We start from the raw sequence: 8,759 nt of genomic DNA on the forward strand, positions 1-8,759 counted from the left end.
GTGGTAACAAGAACAAGATACAAATGAAGTTCTTGGAGAGAATGTGAGAGAGAGTTTTGGGAGGCGAATGAAAAGCGTGAGAGAGAGAGAGAGAGAGAGAGAGAGAGAGAGAGAGAGAGAGAGAGAGGTGGGCGGTGCCTGGCGAAAATTAGTTTAAAAGATTTCGTAAACTCCCCTTTAAAATCATAAGATCTGAGGTTAGAGGTGGCCGAGGTTCTAAGCACATGGGGGGTGTAGTTTAGGAAGCTTAAAAGACTTTGTAACACCTCTTCCTTAGCGATTTATTCTACGCATTGCTCCTCTCGTATTTTATTGATGAAAACTGTGTTGATTCTAAAGTGATGTAAAGAACATAGACGGATATTGTAAGGTGTTTAATGTAAACTAAATCGCTAAGGAGAAAGTGCTAGGAAACCTGCCATATCACCAAGGGGGGTTAATTGAATGCTATAATTGGCTAACCTTTCCATTTTGAGAAGTCTCCCCTAAGTTGAATAAAATCGTGTGGAGGAAGCAAGCATGAACTACAAATAGGAATTCATAATTCAGGTTATTTATGAGGTGCCAGGGAGACTTCTAAGCCCACAAGGATATGACTCATTTCTTGCCACCACCAGACGATTTTATTCAGCCTGTGTGTAACATCCCGTCCGAAGTTCATATGATTTTTAGAATATTCAACGATAAATTAGACCCTGTCGCAGTGATATGGAAGATTGGTCATTAATTACCTGAGAAAGAATTGATTAAGATAAGAAGTTGGTCTAAACTTGCATTAACGGCGCATTTGTTTATGTACTGGTGGTGGTTGTGTCGAACCTTTCAAATTTCTCTCATAATTCCCCTAATTTTTAGGTTTCGCCGATGGATAGAGTTGGTATGGACTCTGCAAGGTTCGTGGACTTAATAATTACTCTACAGTAATTCTAAGTCTACTAATACCAAGACGGATCACTTTCAATCAGTGCGCAGGGAGGCGTGGCTTGTGACGTCACAGGCTTAAGTAACAGAAAATGTATAAAAGGGCAGACTCAAATGAAACACTTATGATAATGGAAAATGAAGAATGGGAAGAAGTGCGGACTCGTTTAACTCAGTAATATAGCAGCAGGTTCCCTCACATTTCAGTCCCTTCCCTCACCTCTCCGGACTGAAAATGTGTCATGGTCTGATACATGGAGCAAGCATACACTCACCGCCATGGTCAGGAGTCAACTGAACACTGGAGTTCATGCCAGAGCCAGTCGACGTCACTCCGATGCTCCGCCCCCTGTGCAAGTTTGGAGCTGTTTTAGAAGGAAGTGATCCGACTTGGTATTAGTAGACTTAGCAGTAATTATGATGGAATGCAAGCGAGACGTATAAAATGTGAAACAAACCTACTACCAGTTTGATGCCTCGCCATTCGAATAATTCATTCTCTCTCTCTCTCTCTGAGGGTTGGGTCAAGCAGATTTGGTAACTTATGATTTATTAGATAATTTCCAATGTCGTTATGCACACTTCTAATTTTTTATCATGTATCATTTTGAGTTATGCAAACTGAATACCGTACCTACTAATATATATATATATATATATATATATATATATATATATATATATATATATATATATATATATTTCTAAGGTTAGGCTGTTTCAAAGTGAGCACTTTTTTGTTATTATTTCATCACATGTTTTGAAAGTGGGGTCGTGGAGATTGAACACCTACTCTGGTGATCTTTTGTCAAGAATTTTGGAGGTGATGTCGTGCAGATTTTCTTTATTGTTTTTTCCCCAAAATAGAGAATAGGGCCATGAAAACTAAAAATAATTGCAGTGAACTTTCGTCCATTGTTGTGGGAGTTGGGTCAAGCAAACTCAGTATTGTTTTATTCATGTTTTATCTTTAATTGTGAGAACAGAGTGCAAACAGACCCAGTAAAGTTCTGCATGTAAGACTGAGGACAGAATCATGCAAACACTTTTTGTGCGTATGATTGTGAGAAGTGGACCATGCAGTCACACACACACACACACACACACACACCGCTCGCTGGTGCAGTGGTAACGCTCTCGCCTGCCAACTGGTGGACGGGAGTTCGCGCCTCGCTCAGGTTGCGAAAAGTTTCACTGACGAAGTGGGTGGTTACTGTCCCCCTTGAGCAAGGGGACGGGTGTGTGCGTGTGTGAAGGTCACAGCCTTGCCCTTAGATCGGACTATATGAGCTCTCAGCTCCCTTCCGGGAGGGTAAAAGCTGACGATCACGACCATCATGTGATCCTGACCGACCCGGTGAATTACACACGACAAAGGCTAAAGCCGGCAAAAATGGTTGCCTTTTCCAGAAAAAATGAAAGTAAACAAAAGAGAGCTGACGTCAAGAGTCATTCATTTTGTGATATAGTGCTATAATAGGATCTTCATGCCTCCACCCACCTATGGTGGAGGAGGCATGAAGTGATTTGGTCTCTCCGTCTGTGCATGTGTGGGTCCATCATGCAGCCATAACTCTTCTGGACGCAATATCTCCTGAAGTCATTGACACTCTTTTGTCAGAGATGCAGTAACAGATGGTGAACTGATTAGGTCAGCTAGGTCAAGGGGTCAAAGGTTGACTTAGATTGTGGACGTGATATCTCCTGAACCCCTTGGCAGATTTCAGCCAAACTTTTGCCGGGGAGGCAGTGGTTGAATCAGTAGAGAGGCGGACTGCAGTCCTAATGGACCCCGGTTTGAATTCCAACTGGGGCAGGGAACAGTTTAAGGATTTGAATTTCAGAAAAGCAGACTTTCCTGATCTACCAGAAGACCCGCCAACATGTTTAAAAATTACCCCTGCTAATACCAATACACCAGTCCTGCATGAGACAGCCCTAGCATGTATTCAGTATGGACGGTGGGTGTTAGTGTCGAAGTGGTGACATGTGGAGGTGTAAGAGGACTATAGGGCCTTGGGATAGGCCACTGCCCTGAGTAATAGGCCTTGAAGCCTGTCACGGGGTTTTTATAATATCACGGTAATTTTGAAATAAATGGTTAAATGTTATTTAAATTGATAATAATATTCAATAATACTGAAGAGCAGGGACAATGATTGTCTTGCTAAATCGTGCAACGATTCTCTAAGAACGAGAATTCAAAAACTTTCTCAACAGTACACAGCAGAGACTAATTACTCACAATTGCTGAATTACTGTACTGTTAGCCTCTGGAGAAAGTTACTTCACCCCTGACAATAACTAATAATAATAATAATAATAACATCAGGTTCTTGCTGATGCATTAACTCCTGGCACAACGGATTTTAAGTTAATACAACAAGACTGGTCTAAGTACCAGTTATGAAAGCAAACGTTTATGCAAGCTAGGAGCTATATGGAAAATAAGCTTAATTATGGAGAAATGAAACAAGATTTTACTCTACATTAAGCTCAAGAAATAGAACTGTTAAATTTATTGATTACAAAAATAAATTTAACATTACATTTCAAATCAAATCAATGAGACGCACTCACTCACTCTCACAAAAGCTAAATACTTACGCCTAGGAAAAACACCTTAACTAAACTCTTAAAACTACAAAATACACAAAAGAAATACCAGTCGATGAATGCTATGTATCACCACTAAGGTGGGAGTACTGGGATTACTGAACTAGTGGAGCTTGGGTGCTAGCTGACCTCTCCACTTCTGAGCACAGAACCTTTCTCCGTCACAGCAAACACAAGACTGAATTCAAATAATGCATAGGCAGGACGCACAAGCTACCGGAAGAAGGCGTGGCTAACGGTTGAGGAGAGCAGGGGCGAACAATAAAGAAACAATTGTATCACTCAGTAGAGCACTTAGTGACGTGCATTAAATCGGTCACTTTTAAACGGTGACGAATGTTTTGAAAAGTATACCCCGAAATGGAGAGAGAAACGGTTAGCTGAGCGATACACAGTGAGTTTTCCACTAATAGTTCGTGGCTTCTCACAAAACGAAAATGTCGCGAATTGATTCGTGACATTACGCCCCTACAAAATTAAATTTTTTCCTTATGGGAAAAAATTTGTGGATGTATATATATATATGTACACATCCTAACTCAGTCACACAAGATTCACACTGTGGTGTGTGTGCTATCCTGCTACAGGAGAAAGTCGCAGTCGCCAGTGAGCAAAAAAACCTCGTATTTACGTTAATAGAAGCAAGCTTGAGGGAAAAACTCCGTGACGACGGTGAAAATCCTGTACTCAGGTCAAACTGAGCGAAAAATCGCTACATTTACACTGACAACTAATTGTTGTGTAGTGTGATGTATGTAATACACGGTGTAGGTGTGACAGTTGTAGTGTAACTGTACCTATGTGTAAAATGACACAGTAAATAATATTATGGCGACGACGAAGGCAGAGGAGAAGAGGCGGCAGCGTGCGGCAGACGATCAGCTGGCCCGCACAGCAAAACTGCTACACCCATTGCTGAACCTGCAAAACCAATTGAGGTGGAGCATCAAAAGTGTCAATGAGACAAAATTCTTATTAAGTTACAATTACTTTCTCTGCCTAGCAATCAGTACATGCTACGACGTACATTCGAGGTCGCCATTAATTATAGCACACGATTATGTCAGCAAGTTGAGAATCCCTGTGCAAACTCGGGTCTTCCATAGCCTCGAACTGCACACGGGTCCTCAACCTGTGCCTTAACCTACGGTTCTTATATTAATATCGGGAAGCTGAGAATCCTTGTGCAAACTTGGGTCTTCCGTAGCCTCAAGTCGCCTCTGCGGAGTTCTCTCTCCCCCTTAACCTACAATACAATACTTATATTAGTACCGGAAAGCTGAGAATCCTTGTGCAAACTTGGGTCTTCCATAGCCTCAAGTCGCCTCTGCGGAGTTCTCTCTCGAACTTCCCCCTTAACCTACAATACTATACTTATATTAGTACCGGGAAGCTGAGAATCCTTATGCAAACTTGGGTCTTCCATAGCCTCAAGTCGCCACTGCGGAGTTCTCTCTCGAACTTCCCCCTTAACCTACAATACTATACTTACGGTACATAATATGTATGTACAGGCCCTGGACATACTGTGTCCTGTGGGGCCAACAAGTGAGACGTCAGGTCTACACTTTTGACTGGGAACCAGGCTAGTCCTTGGATTACTCAAATCTCTGAGGATGCCTATCACGGAACCCAGCATACAACAACTGCCCATGTTAGTCAGCAGTTAGTAGGCGAGACATCAGGTCTGCACCTACGTTATCACTTCCCTTGATGTATCTCACAACAAGGTTAAACTGCTGTAAATACAGTGTCCAGCGTGTCAATCTTGCATTAGCCGTCTTGGTCGTGCTAAGACTAGTGAGTGGCATATGGTCAGTTTCCAGAACAAATGATGCCCCAAATAAATAATAATAATATTTTTTAACACCATCAACCACAGCCAAGAGTTCCTTCTCAACAGTACTGTAATTCCTCTCGGCAGGTTTTAGCCTACGGCTGTGGTATGCCACTGGGAAGATTCCACCTTCCGATTCCTGCATCAATACAGCACCTACTCCATCTTGTGAAGCATCAGTGCGCAGTATGAAAGGTTTACTGGAATCAGGCAACTGCAAAATGGGCTCCTTGCACAACATATTCTTGAGGGTGGCAAAAGATCTCTCTTGTGCTTCTCCCCATTCAATGGTGTTTGGAGCATATTTCCGTAGCACTTCGTACAACGGTTGGGCAATGAGAGCAAAGTTGGGAATAAAACTCCTATAATATCCCACTAGGCCAAGAAATGCCCTAACCTGTTTCTTGGTCACGGGTCTCGGGGCTTCTTTAACCTTCCTGATCTTGTCACCCTGACACCTGCAGTGGTTGTTGCCAACAATATGACCGAGGAACTCCACCTCACTGTGAGCAATCTTGCATTTGCTAGGCTTCACAGTCATGTTGAAACTCTGGAGTCTACTGAAGACAATTTCCAAGAGTCTGAGGTGCTCCTCCAATGCGGCGGAATGAACGAGGACATCGTCAACGAACATCTCTACTCCTACAATACCATGGAGCACTTGTCTCATGGCACAATTGAATACTGCTGGGGAATTGGTAAGTCCAAATGGGAGGACTTTATACTGGTACAACCCCCTAGGAGTAGCAAAGGCGGTGAACTGACGACTCTCAGGATGAAGGGGAATCTGGAAGAATCCCTTCGCTAGGTCGAGCTTCGTGAAATATCGTGACCCTGCCAGCTTGGAGAAGATGGCAATATGGTCACCCATTGGCTCAGCATCCACTTTGGTGATTGCATTGAGCTCTTCTATAGTCGCCACAAATCCTGACTCCACCATCTTTCTTGCGGACTACTACCATCGGACTACAGTAAGGAGATGAGGACTTTTCGATAATGCCTGCAGTCTCCATGTCAGCAATTTCCTTATCTACTGCACCCTGTAGTCGCATGGGAATCGGATATGGCTTAACCTTTATAGGAACATTGCTGGTCAACTCAATTTTATGACACGCAACCTTTGCAAGTCTAGGTCGGTCTGAGAAGACATCAGCATACTGACAGAGCAGTGACCATAAGGCATTCTGGTCCCCTACTGCTAAGTCAGGGTTAAGTGAAACATCTCCGACAGTCTCTTCCTGATGGGACTGAGCGGTTAAGGGCTCGTCATCATGGTCATCAGCTGGGATCACCGCAGCTGCCCCGGTTTCTTCCAGTGGCTGGTCACTATCATCAGCAACTCGTAGGCCAGTCTCCTCGGGGTCTGACTCATGATAAGCCTTCAACATGTTAATGTGGAACCTTTTACGAAGATTCCCCATCTGTATTATGTAGTTGAGGTCTGAAATGCGCTCTACTACATTGAATGGACCCTTCCACTGCGCCAACAACTTGTTCTGGGCAGTGGGGAGTAATACCAAGCATTTATCGCCTGGACTAAACTTCCGAAGCTTTGCCTTCTTATCATAATAAGCCTTTTGAACTTCACGCGCCTTGATCAGTTCTTCCTTAGCTAACTCGCACGTCGACTGGAGGCGGTCAGCCAAATCAAGGACGTAGGTGTAGGTGGTCTTGACTTCAGGGTCGGGTTCTTCATCGTCCCATAACTCACGAAGGACTTGAAGTGGGCCCCGGACCGACCTCCCATACACCAGTTCAAAGGGTGAGAATTTCAATGAATGCTGTGGGGCTTCTCGATAAGCAAATAGAAGAGGAGCAATGAACCGCGGCCATTCCTTTGGCTGTTCGGCGGTCATGCGCCTCAACATCTTCTTGAGAGTTCCATTGAACCTCTCACACAACCCGTTACACATGGGATGATACGGCGTAGTTCGTAAGCCTCGGATGGACAGCAACCTGAACGTTTCGTTCATCATTGCCGAAGTGAACTGCGAACCCCGGTCGCTCAAGACCTCCTTAGGGATACCTACACGACAGAACACTTCAATTAATGCCTCAGCAACAGTGACGGCCTCTATATTCTTAAGGGCCACGGCTTCAGGCCACCGTGTGCTGAAATCAACTATAGTGAGGATATACTTTGATCCATCACTAGCCCTAGGAGAGATTGGCCCAACTATGTCAACTGCTACTCTCTCGAACGGTTCAGAGATTATGGGCATTGGCTTCAATGGCGCAGGACGGACACATCCCCGGTCAGTGGTACGCTGACACACATCACAGGAACGTACGAGCCTCGTTATTTCCCGTCCCATTCCTGGCCAGAAAAAGTCAGCATGGATGCGGTCAGAGGTCTTCTTTTGACCCATGTGACCTCCCATCGCTGAACAGTGACCTAATTCGAACACTGCTCGGCGATACTTTGCAGGAACGACAAACTGCAGTCGAACCTCACCCTGGGGTGTCTGTGACTCACGGTACAGCCGTCCTCGCTTACGAAGGAACCTGGCTTGTCCTCCCCGTGAATACTTGATCACTTTACCCTCCAGCTTCTTGCGCACTGAGGCAAGTGTTGAGTCAGTCTGTTGCTCTTGGACAACATCTTGACTACGAATCAGATCTTGCGGCGTTGCGACGGTCAACGGAGTGACGCGATTTGGAGCCTTGGCCATGGCTCGTGTTATCGCAGCAGCCGAAGTCTGAGTAGCAACATCTACGGCACAACTATTTTTGATGCCAGGTATGTAACCTAAGATGAGGTCAAATAAAGGTTCTGGCATGACAACTGCAGCTGTCAAACCAGTGAAAAATGGAGACGCCACCTGGATACGTGCCTCAGGGAACAATCTCACTGATCCATCGATAAGTCTAACTTGGATCTGTCGACCTGTATACTCATCCGGCCGAACTAAACTCTGCTTAACAGAGCAACCTGAGGAGCCATTGTCCCTCAGGACATTTACAGAAACACCTCCCACAGACCCTGGCTGAACAAGAAAGGCAGTGTTGCTGGTGGAAGGGTCTGAGGAGGTAGCAGCCAGTCATTCATGAGACTGCGGAACAACCGATGCAGCAAACGTGGCGCCCTGGGAACTAGGTGTCTGAGGAGAGTTCATGGTCAGAGGGGGACTTGCGAACTGTTGGGAAGTACCTGTACTGGTAGAGATGACACCACCGGGTACTTGTGGAATGAAGGCTGCATTTGCCTCCTGCCTCCGATACACTAATTGACCTGACTGAGGGTTACGTGGCTTGTCCTTGTATTGCTGCTGCTGCTGCTGCTTGGGGAACTGCTGCTGGTTGGGGTGCTTGTTGCACCGCTTCCAAGCAGGCTGCTGTGTATTTTGCCCCTGGTCCTTCTGTGGTTTTGGACCTTGACCATTAC

The sequence above is a fragment of the Coenobita brevimanus genome, chromosome 17, assembly GCF_032717465.1.
Source record: "Coenobita brevimanus isolate Jiangsu-jjx chromosome 17, ASM3271746v2, whole genome shotgun sequence".
In the NCBI taxonomy this organism is placed as follows: Eukaryota; Metazoa; Arthropoda; class Malacostraca; order Decapoda; family Coenobitidae; genus Coenobita; species Coenobita brevimanus.